At 41.0% G+C, this 13,330-nt stretch overlaps 1 long non-coding RNA gene across 2 annotated transcripts; it reads right to left on the reverse strand.

The window, feature by feature from the left end:
- Positions 1-99: 99 nt before the first annotated feature.
- LOC121665920 lies at positions 100-11,162 on the reverse strand. Of its 2 annotated transcripts, XR_006016516.1 has the most exons (6): positions 8,730-11,162; positions 7,048-7,215; positions 5,708-5,766; positions 5,229-5,322; positions 3,770-3,836; positions 100-3,551 (listed from the first exon to the last, which is right to left on the reverse strand). It is a non-coding gene; the product is annotated as an uncharacterized LOC121665920 (long non-coding RNA). The 2 variants fall into 2 exon arrangements; XR_006016515.1 differs by having other exon boundaries at positions 100-3,836; positions 8,730-11,160.
- Positions 11,163-13,330: the final 2,168 nt, after the last annotated feature.

Genomic DNA, 13,330 nt, shown 5'->3' on the forward strand with positions numbered 1-13,330 from the left:
ATGGGGGTCTGGGCAACCTGGGCTAGTGGAAGGTGTCCCTGCTCATTGCAGGTGTGTTGGACTAGACGAACTTTAAAGGTCTCTTCTAACCCAAACTATTCTGTGACTCTATGTCCACATGTCTGCCCAGTACTCTGCAACAGGAAGTACTTAATTCATACTGGAAATTCATGATTGGTTGAATATATGAGCACTGAGACCCTCAGAGTTAAGGCTAAAGGGTCTCCAGGTTGCCTTGCTTACTCCACTCCTCATCCACCAGCTCCCAAAATAAAGCAGAAAAAACCTGGCCAATGTCTTGGAAGATGAGTCTATGGCAAAATCAGGAATAAATCCCAAATAAGCCATTTACTTCAGCCATATGAATACAAATATCAAACAAGAGTATCTAAAACATCAACAAATTATGATAAGTAGCTAAAACACAGAAGTTGTCATCACCATGTCTGGACAGAATTTTGACAAGTCCTCAGATAAATCTTCTCCATCTCCCTTTTCCACGGTATGTTGGTATTTTGAACAGAAATTCTCAAGTCAAAAGACATACATCAATTTTTAGTTCTAGCAAAAAAAAAATAAAACCAAACTAGACATACAAAGCAGATGCTTTTCGCTAAAGCTTTTTTACATAAAAGTCTATTCTCTCATCACAAAGTTGGTTCAAAATTTTCTGAACAGTTCTAAACAGTAGCAGTAAAAATAGTTCCCAGTGGAGAGAGACTACAGGTGCATGTTACATCTGTTCATCCGACAGTGTACAAATCCTTTAAAAATCATAAAAATCTTATTTAGTTAGGGAGGGCCACCAAGTATTAGAGAGGGATCATCTTTAAAAATGTACTGTAGTTAAATAAGAAATATCAGTTATGTGAGGAAAGATGTTTACATGTAAGATTCAATCCTATAAACTCAGCAGGCCTCAGTGCTGTACCAAAGTGACTTTTTGTCATGTCCCAAATCAATTCCATCTCCAAGAAAATAATAATAAAAATAGCTCTAAGAAAACCAAAGGGATCTCAAGGGATAGATTTTAGAGGATCCAAGGGGGAAAGATCCAACTTCCAGAAATGCTCAGTGCAGCTGATCTCAAGGTAGATTTATGCTATTTAGCAGCAATTAGGAGGCATCCAGTAGAAGAGCTGGCGATAGGAGGAGTATTCAAAGGGAAATACAGCACTTGCAGTGATTAAAAAGTCCACTCTGCCTACAAGATGAGCAACTGCTGCTGGGAGAAAGAGCAAACCAGCAAGGAAAATGCTTTCCCATCGCAGAAGATGAGGCCATTGGAGGTGGGGGGAAAAAGTAGGTGGAGAAAGAGAGAAGCAGGAGTTGAACTTGAAAAAAAGATTGGTATGTTGAAGTAGAGCTGTTCTCTATGCCAGTAACTCGAGCAATGATCTAAGTTTGATAAAAAATTTGATATCTTTGCTACAGCAGAGTAGTTGCTGTGATAGAGAACTGAATGATCAAAGATCTGTGCATGGAGACATCTCCCAATACATGTCCAAAAACATCTCCAGAATATCAACAAACAAGTTGTTCCTTTTAGATTCCTCCCCTGTATAATGAATGCATTTTACAAGACAAATGTCTTAATGATCTTTCATTTCTCCAAGCATGCATGAGAAGAGGAGCAGGGAGAAAATGTGACATGTTCCCCTGTGTATTTTAGCGTGAAGTAAAGCCAGGAAAGTTGCATAGTGAAGAAATTGCCCAGAAAAATATAACATTTAAATAATGGCACCACTTAAGACAAGAAGGGTAATTGGGCAACCTGAGTTGGAAGAACTTATTCCAGGTAATTCAGTGCAGCAGAGGGCTCTAGAGTGCAGCACCAGAAATCTAAATGGTTTGAAATCACTCCCCAAAACAGACTATTTAGTATTTATTTAGAACATTTGTGCCATAAGTGGTGGCATTGTATCATTGCAAAGTTGTGTGTGCAAGCCCAGCAAAACCAAGGTGAGCAAATACAACCACCTGACTCCCAGACAGGAGCACTTCTGCAACACAAACTCCTGAGTTATAAGTCTCAGACGAAAAGAATACTTACTATGTCTTTAAATTACTCTGTGAGACTACTAAATGCTGTGTTTGTAGTAATGGTCAAGGAAGAAACAGGATTAACATTTTAAAAAAGCTGTTTGCATTCTGATTTTCCGTTCTAAATGGGTGCCAAAAGTCACAACTGAAATTAAGACAATCTTTCATTGAACTTACGCTAATAATTTTTTTTAAAAAGTATTAAAGCAGTAACTTTAGGCTAAACTTTTATAGAAAGACCAGTTATTGAATAGGATGATGTGACCCAAAATACTGGTCTTTGAAGGGATAAAAATCAGCTTTTGACAACCATAGCTGCTTCTGCAGCTGCAGGGAGAACATTTTCTTCATGTCAATTTATATTTCATTTCCTTCAGCTCAATAGCTGATTCATTCAAGTTCAGACACTGATGAAGAGTTGAGACCCAGGAATGTTTATTTTCTCTCTTGCAAATGATGAGAGCAGACCAGCACTAAAGCACGATCCACTACATCTAAATCCTCCAGGGACAAGTGATGAAAAAAACATCAGATTGATTAACTCAGGGCATTTTTCCTTTGTCAATAATTTATCAAGTTTTGAAAAACAAGATATTTACCTTTATTTTCTGGTGCACCCAGCAAACTTCACACAGTCTGAGCTAGCAAATAAAACGCCTTCATAAAGTATGTGTTCATGATTTTGCTTGAATTACAATTTTCATCTGAAACACTCTGTCACGAATCAGAAATTAAAAACATCATCACTCTAACTGGAAAGACTAAGCAGCATATCCTGAGATGATGCAGGTTGGACAGGGACATGGAGAAGTCCTTATGACAATGGGGAAGGAACAGAGGCTCTCCAGCTTTCACAGGTACCAGTGATTTAAATTACACCCCTTTGCTCAATGCTCTTTGCTTGAGCTGGAGTTTGAGCCTTTTAGAGCAAAGTATGAGATGATTTATTAAAGGGTATCTTTTGCCTCCCAGTATCTTCTCTACAGACCTAGACAGCTTCTTAATTTGTATTAAGTTATATTATTATGTGTAAATGCAGTGCTTTACCCACCTGTTTCTCACAAACAAGTACCAAGTGTCCTGTCCTGCTGGTGAAAACTGAGACTGAACCTCTCCCAGGCAGCACAACTCTGTGCTACAAATGCAGAACAAGTTTTAAAAGACGCTATTTAAATCAAAACCGAGACACCTGACAATTTAAGTAATTTTTGATTCAATTAATTCTCATAAGTAAGGAAGGAAAAACAAAAAGAGAGAGGAGGGTTCAAATACTGCCAGTAAGATGAAAAGTCCATCCTACCAGTTTGCACATGGGAGAAGGATGTTCAGATTGGAAGATTGATGCACTGTGACTCATGTCCTTTGTGTCACCCCACGAGTCAGTGCATTCATCAGCTCCGTGCCACACCTTCAGCTTCCACTGCATGGAGATGCTCAGGGCGATCCTGCTGATCCTCTCTCCACACACCCATCCCTGCCTGCAATCCCTGCTGAAGCTCTGGGGCTCTCTGCTCACCCACAGAATATGGACAGCATAGGAAGGGAAGATAAGGGAGAGTTTATTTCAAGGTGTAAGTGAAATATTAAACAAAAATACTACTCATCTTTACAGTCTAGTGACAAGCTCCCCCCTCCCCACAAAAGCAGTGTGGGACCTGAGTTACAAACCACTCATCTTGACTGGTACCCCTAAGGAGACACCATATTTAGAGCCATTTATACTCACAGAGCTTTATTTGATTACCACGGTCAATCGATCAGTACCTGTTCGTCTCTCTGTGGAGTACAACAGCCTGTCAGGAAGTAGACAGCACACTCATTTTGCACTGTTAAACATGCCCACCTGTGGTTTCTAGTCATGCTCAATTTTATTTCCAGTCATGTTGAATTTTATTACCTGATCTTTTTTTCCTTATCAGTCAAGATAAAGATACTGTATCATCAAGTGAGAGTCAATTTTCCAGAGAGAATTCTAGTTTTTGTTACATTTTCAGGGTTCATATATAGCTAAAAAAACTAAATAGTTCAGCAAAAGACCAAAACATTTGGGCAAAATATTTCATGGGACTTAAAATTTAGGTGTTGAATGCTTGTGTTGTTGTTTACAACAGTCCATCTGGTCAGTCCATGGTCATCATGGAACACCATGGCTGTGCACTCCCACCAGGGAAAGAAAACCTCACAAGGAAATCAGTGGAGATGCAGCCTCACCAATTCTGAACCCACAGAAAAGAATGACAACAAAAACCATCCACAAAAAACATATTCAAAAGAATAATGTTTCTGTTGTCTCCAAAGCCCTGTTTTATATTCCTGGTCTAAAAGAGATTTTTGCATGAGCTGGAATTGTGCCCTGCCACACTCCCCATTTCCTGAGTCCCCAGGTGGCACACTGGAGCAGGGACCACTTTGTGATCCTACAAATTATATCCTAGTTATAAATAGCGTTAATTAAAGAATCAGAGTCATGGCATGCAACCAGGCATCGCTGATTACTCTCGTCCTGCATGGTCTGCTCAGAGCAAAATAATAATCCTGAATAATCCAGAGTTCAAATACAACCTCTACAAAGAGGTGCGTTTAAAAAACCCCACCAAGATGACGAGGTTTATGAGGATAGAAGCTGATAGTTTTTCTGTATGCAGATAACTCCAAAAGGTCTATACTTAAAGAAACTAATAAGGAATGGCAAAAACCCCCTGTTTTGTCTATATTCTAACTCCCAGTCCTGCAAAGGCTTAGACTGATGGTTCACTTCTCTAAGTGGGGCTTTTCAAATTGCTGCATTCTGCCCCAAATCCTGCAGGCAGCCGTTCCTGCTGGCAGATTTCCAGCAGCCCCCATGAAGGGAAGGGTCTGGGCTTTACCACTGACTGGTCAGCAGCAGAAGCTTGGGCCATATGAATGGGGCCCCCTCTGACAGCCTTATTAACACAAATGATTTTTGTTCTGCATGCCTGGGTAAGCCATGGGCACATGCTTGCAAGATCAAGGCCTCAGTCATTAATAACCTGGGCAATCACTTCACCTAAAGCCACACTCTGTCTGCACAGAAATCTTTCCGGGAATCTGGTAAAAAGATTGATGAAAATTAAACATCTACTTAGTGAAGCTGAAGTAACCAATATATGATTAATACTTTCCAATTATATTTCAGTACAGTACATTGCTGAGTTTGTTATTACCTGCACTCTTAACACTCCATCTGCAGTGTTAAATCCATCTGTTGCTGAAAATATGACTATATCTTCAAGGGTTTCTGAATCATCATGCTGGTACCTTTTAACATAATTATAATGAAGAGCGATATTCATTATCCAGCGGAAATTAGAAACCTATAAATATGAGGGGAGGGGGGCAAGGGAAGAGCTGAGGTCCAGCATTGCCCATTGTCCCAATTGATCATATTGGCTGCTCCCACCTGAGGTATTGCTCTGGGATCTGGATTTAGCACCACCGGTACCACTGGTTTCACTGATGTTTTGTTAACACCTCTCGTGGGGACCTGGTCCCTCAGCTTTATTCTGCCGAGTGAAGGTGGGCAAGAGAAGTGGCTTCATGGCTGGCATCCACATCAGGGTGTGGAGACAGCATAGACCTAAGAGCACGTCCCATGGCCAAAGCTTCTGGTTGGGCAGGATGTCAAACCTTGGGAATTGCTCACCTGTCTGAGGAGGAATGGCTGTGCTGAACCAGGTGTCCTCAGCACTGGGTTGTCACATGCTGAAATGGCAAGAGAAAAGTTCTGATTGTTCCTACCTTTGAGAAGGATCTAAAGCAGAGGGTGCTATCTCTAAATACTCAGTTAAATTGTCAGAATAAATATATCATATTTTTATGCATATATCTTAGATGTTAAAGAAACCCCCTCTTTAATAGAGCAGCAGCTGGTTTAAATGTGCCTGCAGGTAACAGAAGGCAAAGCTTATGCCACAGTCCTCCCTGAACTCTGCTCCCCTCCACTTCCCTCCCTCTGCCCTGTTAGGATTTGTCATTCCAAAATCACAAGGCTCCTTTTTAAATTTTCAGACACCATTACACAGTTATGGACAAGATAGGCTTCACTTCCCCCCAAATCCCACAGCAGAGGGTCAATTTTTGAAACTCTGGGTAGTAACCAGCTATGGAGAATTTTACAGGAAGAACTCAAATAAACAAACTGATTTTAAAAGCCTTCAAACAAAACTCCTTCCACCTTGTCAAGTCCATACAGATAAATGAAACTGGAGAGAGGAGGTTTATTAATTATAAAAACTTTCAGTTCCTCATGGGAGCATGAAGCAGTGTTTTCCTTTGCTGCATCCAGGGGGGACAGTATCAGGACCAGCCATTCCACCAGTGAACCTGCCTGCAGTTTGGGCTTGGAAGGGGTTCTCTGATGCTCAGCAGGTGTGTCTGTACTTTTGGAATAGGAGGGATCTCCCCCAGGTTCTGCCCTGCAGATTTAAAAGCTTGAACTGCATGTCAGCTGATCCAAAGGCTTTGCAAGTGCCTGTATTGGGTTTAACAGGACTACCTGGAGTCTAACTCTGATGAAAACCTTGTACTGAAAGGGAAGCAGAGTCCAACTTGCAAGACTAAAATTTGATGAAAGAAGATTCAAAGTACGAAGTGAGATATTTGTGTCCTGCCACCATGAATCAAAGCAGTGAATAGAAAATAGCTTAACAATGTATTTCGTCCCACCCTACCACCGAGAATTTACAGCCCATGCCATCGAGGTAAACAGTAAGCAGCTAAGGGGCAGTTTATTTCATCTCTCTTAGCCTCCAGCTCCAGGGAGGATGAAAAACTTTCTAATCTGTCTGTCCCAGAAAGACTTTATGCTTCTACATCCCAGCACTGCCATCCTCCATCAGATAACAAGGATAACATGGGGTCCTTAGGAAACCACAGCCTGTCCACAGGGCATGAACTTAGGAAGAATGTTATCTCCTTCTTGGGAGAAATTCCTGTCACCTGGTGTGAGAGACGGACAAAAAAAGACAAGAAGGACAAGGGTACCTGTCTATCCAAGGCCATTGAGTCAGAAGTGAAGCTGCTGTGCCTTCTCAGCAAGAGAGGACAGAGATGCTTTCCTCTGTGCCATCAGAAGCAGGAGATAAGTGGGGTATTACCCCACTGTGGTGATTTTTGAGGCTCATGGATTTCTGGAATCAATCTTTCTCCTATCTAAAAGAAATCCACAGGGTTAATAGCTAGAGGCACACAGCTAAAATGTGATTTTGAGAAAAACAAGAACAAGACGACGTGGTACTTAAAAAGAAGAGAAAATGGGCTCGGAGTTTTAAAAATATCCTTCAGAAAAAAACATAGCAATTAAAACTACTGAGCTGACTGAAGAAGCTTCAGCATTGCTTTCCTTTTACCAAGCTTTTATTGCTATTCTTTGGAATATAATTGGTGATAATTTTCTACTTGGAGTCTGACACAAATCTTACAAGTTGCTAAAGGTACTTGAAAAAAAAAATACAAATAGGTTGTTTTATTTCTCTTCATAAACAATTTGCTGTTGGAAACAGTGAAGCCTCTTGAACGACTCCAAGACTTCAACAGCTTGCTATAATTTCTCAAATAATCCTTTCCTATGGTTGTATGTTCTTCACTACAAGTAACTCTCCTTTTCTGCTTTCCCACTGTTGTGGGCAAATTGGTCTTAGGGCAGAGTTTAACTATTTAGCTGAAGAACATAGCCTTGAGCATTGTAAGCTTTACACAGCAGACTCAAAATTCACCCTCCACAAATATTCATTTAATACGGGCAGGAATTTTGCTGGTCCCCTTAACCTACCTGGGATTTTAGTATTTGCTAAAACACTTAACAACGAATACATGCACACATACAAACCCCAGATGGAATAAATTTGATGACTAATTTGCATTTGCGGAGAAAATGCTTGCCTGGCTCCTACATTCCAAAACTATAGGAAGAAGTCAGGCAATAAATGTGTGGAACAATCTGCAGGGCTTATTACGCAGCACAGGAATTGACAAACCTGGATTTTTCAAGCAATGCCACAAAAAGATAGAAAGGTAGAAAACACTTCATTGAGTGAACTTTCTTGCCAGATGTGTCAAAGTGCTGGCAGGGAACAGAAACGCCAGCGGTGTGTACAGCTCACCATTTTCATTTTTTGTTGAATGAAATGAGATGTGGGGTTTGACTGCTTTGGCACAGCAACTGCCAAGCTCTAACTCTGCAGAGAGTCAGGAGTGAGCACAGCTCTTGCTGTCTGCCACAGGGAACCCAGGAGCTTGTGCAGGTCTTTGAAATATGATGCTTGTCCATTATCAAAAAGAAAGTGGCTCACAATGCTGGAAAGCTCTGGAGTCCTCGCTGGGCAGATTTCAGTGAAACACTAAGAAAATCACTGATTTTGGTCCTTTCTTGCAAGAATCATAGAGAAATTCTCAAATCTCTGCACTGATGGGGAGTGTTGTTCTCTGCAGTGAGGCTGCACTGTCTTTCAACAGTCAGAAATGGGATTGAGAAGGTGATGCCAGGCTTCTGCCCTTTTTCTACTTTTGTGCTCATTTGTTGTATTTTAACTTAAAAATTTAGATTCCAATAAGCATCATTTGTTCTCATGCCTCTTCCAGCACCTTTTTATGAAAGCAGAGCTTTAAAAAAGTTATAGTAATAACAATAATAATTGCAAATTATGTCAAAAGCTTTTCTTGTTTACCTGAAAGATGTCGGGTCCAAAGCAGCAGGACTTGTTTTGTTTGGTTGGTTTTTAGGCTACAAAAATTAGCTTCCACACACTGTAAAAATTTGTAAAAGGGAAAAAGAAATGTTAGATCTTTTCCCTATCACCTTATAAGGTGTAATTCAGCTTGACAGTTTCCTATACACGGGAGAAGTGAGAGAAACAAAGCATTAACAGCACACACGAGTTGATTGTCTGGAGATTTGGTCTCTGGAGAGCAGAGCTGATGCCTTGTGATGGTGCAAGTTTCTTCGACAAGTTGTGTGTAGTTGCAGGCTCCCTCTGGCTCATGTAACACGAGGAAACAGTCTTGAAGATGGCTGAAAAATGTGGAAATCCAGACTGATCCCACTCTGCTGGTACCAGCTCAGCTCTCAGCTCATCAATTCATAAAATTTCTCTTTCAAGTGTTGTTTTTTTCCAGTGTCTTGACATTTCTATTAATTTTCTGTATTTGTTTAAGTGTTGCAAGGAACAAATTGAATCATCATACCTAAAGGAAAGGAAAGAAAAGAAGAAAAATAAAAAGTCAATTGGTCTTTTTGCTTTCACCTGTTTTAATACTGGTGAAAATCCAGAGCAACTCTTGATTTTAATAAAGTAATTTGTGTAAAAGAGAAGCACTGTGTTATTACAGATGAACAGCTTCAGCCATCTCATTCCTGCACAATTTCTGACTATGCAATATATGTCTGCATGGCTTTCAAATGTTTTGAATGCTATGTCATCTTAAAAAAAAAAAAAAAGCCATACTTACTTGAGCATTAAAGATTAGGCTGTTCTTGACTATCAGATAAAATGAATTTAAGTGAGTCATGAAAAGACCTCTTCTTCAAAATGGTGATGGTAGACAAGGCTGTAGAAGAGATTGTTTTGCAAGCACATTGACACAGGGATATCTTGAAAATACAAGATCCATCACAGATCATTTTTGGCAGTCATCTGCTGTTTTTCTTTTCTCCTATTACTCCTCTATTAATTTTAGCTCCAGATAACCCCATCCATCACACCAGGGGAGCAATAGCACTTACGCATTTTCAGCCGTGTGGACAACTCAGTCCTGCACTCCCAAACATTCATCATTGAATCACAGGATCATTGAAAGGTCTTTAAGATCAGTTGGAAAAGGTCTTTAAGATCAGTTGGAAAAAGTCTTTAAGATCAAGTCCAACCATGAGCCCAGCACTGCCAAGCCCAGCACTGTTCACTCCACCACAGAGCAGTACCAGGGACTGTCACCTCCCCAGACTGCAGCACCTGCTTGGCCCATCTGCAATGGATTCCTTGATAACCTCCAGCACTCGTTGACTCAGTTGTTTTAGTGAGAGTATAAGAATCACTTGAATTAAACTCACAAAAAACCCATCAATACAGGTGTTTCAGGAAGAACCATCTTGCCTTTTTGCAAGCTTGAAGGTGACATTGCTCACCAGGTTGTCATCTGTTGGTGGGATGGCGATGGGACACCATTGTCCGAGGGGAAACCAGCACCTAATGCTTTACCTTCCATCAAATATTCTTAAAACAGCCCAATCCTTGGCTGCGTCTCTCATTGTGCTGGAAATAGGCAACTGAATCCTCAATGTTTTCAAACTTGAGGCTTTTGCCTCCTGTTATATAAATGCAGAAAGAAAGTTACCATGTGCTCTTTCTATCAACACAAATTACCAATAACATTTTCAAATTTAAGCAGATGAGACACACGTCTTCTGTTCCCTGTGTAAAGGCTGGATCCGCTCAAAACCAACAGGAGCCTTTTCATTCACTTCAGTGAACTTTAGATCACGTTCCAAAGAAGTGACATGATTATTTTTTCACCCTGAAATATACATTGGGCTGTTCTTAGTAACAAGCCTGAACTCTGCAGACTCACTGCTGAAATTCCAAAAGATGTGAAAATCTTACAGTTTTTTTCAGAAGAATTTCTATTAATTTTTCTGGGACACATGCAAAAAAGTCAAACCTTTCCTAGACAGATTATGGGGGTAGGTCTAACAAGATAAACTGTGCTTGTATTCTGTCAGTGTTGCATTGCATCTCATCGCCGAACTCAGATCTGACACAACACCTCACAGTGGGGATCTTCCATCACCAGGAGCTGGGCATCATTCAGGTTATCATGGGCAGCAGTCTGAAGAGGATCAGAGAATCACAGAATCACCAAGGCTGGAAAAGACTTCCAAGGTCATCAAGTCTAACCATCAACCAAGTACCACCTTGTCAACTAAACCGTATCACAAATTGCCCTGAATCATCTGCTTGATTTTCCAACACTTCCACTTTTGGATGGTGACTCCACCACTTCCCTGGGGAGCCAGTTCCAATGCTTAACCACTCATTCAGTGAAGAAATGTTTGTTAATATCCAGTCTAAACTCTCCCCTGGCACAACTGGAGGCCATTTGCCCCTGTCCTGTGGATCCTATGTAACAGAACGTGACCATCCTCCACAGCCCAGCCCTATGATACACATGTATATAAAAACTGAAGGCTGATGATAAGGATTTGCATTGCTCTTCACAAACAGCTACATAGCAAAATCCAAGATTCCAAACCCTCTCTTGCACAGTTTAAGCAGCTGATTTGCAGAAGGCAGGTTTCATAATGTTTATTTGAGCCTGGAGGATCTATCCTCTTACCACACCAACAAATGTTGTGTGTAATACCACAACACTTTCCTGTACCAAGGGAACTCTCACAGCTCTCGTGTCTGCGGCAGGCAAAGAAAAGCAACAGCTTTCCCCCCTGAGCCAGCCTTCCTGCCGTGTGCCAGGTCTGCACGAGCCCTGGGTCCTTCCAGACCAATATGTTAACCAGGAAATTGCACCTTTGGAGTGGAAACTTAATCCAAAACCAGAAAGAAACATGAAAATATGTACAAACAGCTCACCAACTGGTGGATTTAAAAACATATATGTATTTTTTTTTTCATCTCTGCCTTTTCAATCCCCTTATTGTAAGCAGGAATAGATGCAAGATTGGGGTAACAGCAAAAGAGGAAAATTTCTAAAAACTAAAAGGCAGAAAAGAGAAAAGCAGCCAACTATTCCCCTTCTCTCTCCACCCAAACCCTTCTCAAAGTACATTCCCACTTAAAATTTAAGCAGAGGGTATATATTTTGATCAAAAATGCACTTTAAAAAAATACTGTTGTGTGTAGCACTACCTTTGGAGTACTCTTGGTAGGATAGATTTAATGTAAAACATTGATTCTCAGCAAAAGTCTGTAGGAGAAGTACGTGCACGTGAAATATCCACAGGATTTGTCTTATTCCAACACCATAAAAATCATCATTTTGTAACAGACTCACTGCCCAGCCACATTCTTTCAGACTGTGTAAGCAGGCTAAAAGACCTTGAGATCACAGTGCATCCTTCTGTTCTCACTCTGGGAGCTAAAATTCTCTTCACTTGTGGAAATGTTGCGAGATTTCATTTTGCAAGTCATCAAAGAGCACGGAGTGTCTTAAAATAAAAACCACAAAAAGAAGTCCAGAGACTGCCTTGTATTTAAAGGTTTTGCACATACAAGAGTCTCCAGACTTGAATTTTCCACATCCTAAAAGTTATTAGTGTATCTAAATTCCTTTCTGCGTAGAGGAGCTAAATGCAAAAACACTTGGAAAGATGGGCCTTTAAGTGAGAGCTGTAACTTCAGTGCTGCAGCTGGACAGAGCAGCAACACTGCAGGGACACATGGGAACAAGCCAGGCACACTGTCATGTACCTCCAGAAATTCCAGGCATTTCAATTCTTAAAACTCTGTGACCAGTAAAGTGTTTGTCTTATCTAACCCTCAGAAGCCTTCAGAGTTTCTCCTTCAGCAGTCAGAAGGTTTGACTACTGCTAAGCAAACACAAGCACATCTCATTTGCAGTGAGATAAATCCCCAAGCAGAATTAGCACTAACAGAGAAGAACCAAGTCCAACGTATATTTTTAAAACACTCATCAAACTTCAAAGAGGCACAACTCCACTGTCCCAAAGGTACCTGCACAGATGTATTAACATGCACTCAAAAGCACTGTGAGCTCACACACTGAAGCAAGACCGTATATAACCCTTCCAACGCATGTTCCACCCAACCTTGGGAGCTTCGGCCTTCACACTTCTTTTTGAAAAATGGGCTGCAACAGGAGAACTGCTCATGAGCACATTATCAGTTGCTTGAAAGTCAGCCTAACAAAACAAGCAAAACAAACACTCCCTGAAAGATTAATGCAGCATTTGCTGACTGGCAAGCTTGCTTTGGATGTAGTACAGCAGTGCTGACTGCAGACAGCCAGGCTCCATTACTTCATAGACCTGTCTCGCAGCAGGAGACACATGGGGTGGCAGGTACCAATTCTCAGATCACAGAGATCCTGCTGACTGAAGGATGTCATGGGCTGTGCACAGCTCTCCAAATGGGTGAAACATCCCTGCAGCAATGTACAATGTTACTTTTTCCCAAGATTTCTGCATCTTCAGCATCTTGAGCCATGGCCGTCAGTGTGCAAGGATGAGCTGCTGAGCTTCTGAGATGAACATAGACACAAATGCAGCTTCACATCGTGTTTGTAGTATGTCCCTTTATCA

Source organism: Corvus kubaryi, unplaced genomic scaffold (genome assembly GCF_017639235.1).
Source record: "Corvus kubaryi isolate FWS band 111438036 unplaced genomic scaffold, C.kubaryi_AGA036_p1.0 37334, whole genome shotgun sequence".
Classification (NCBI taxonomy): Eukaryota; Metazoa; Chordata; class Aves; order Passeriformes; family Corvidae; genus Corvus; species Corvus kubaryi.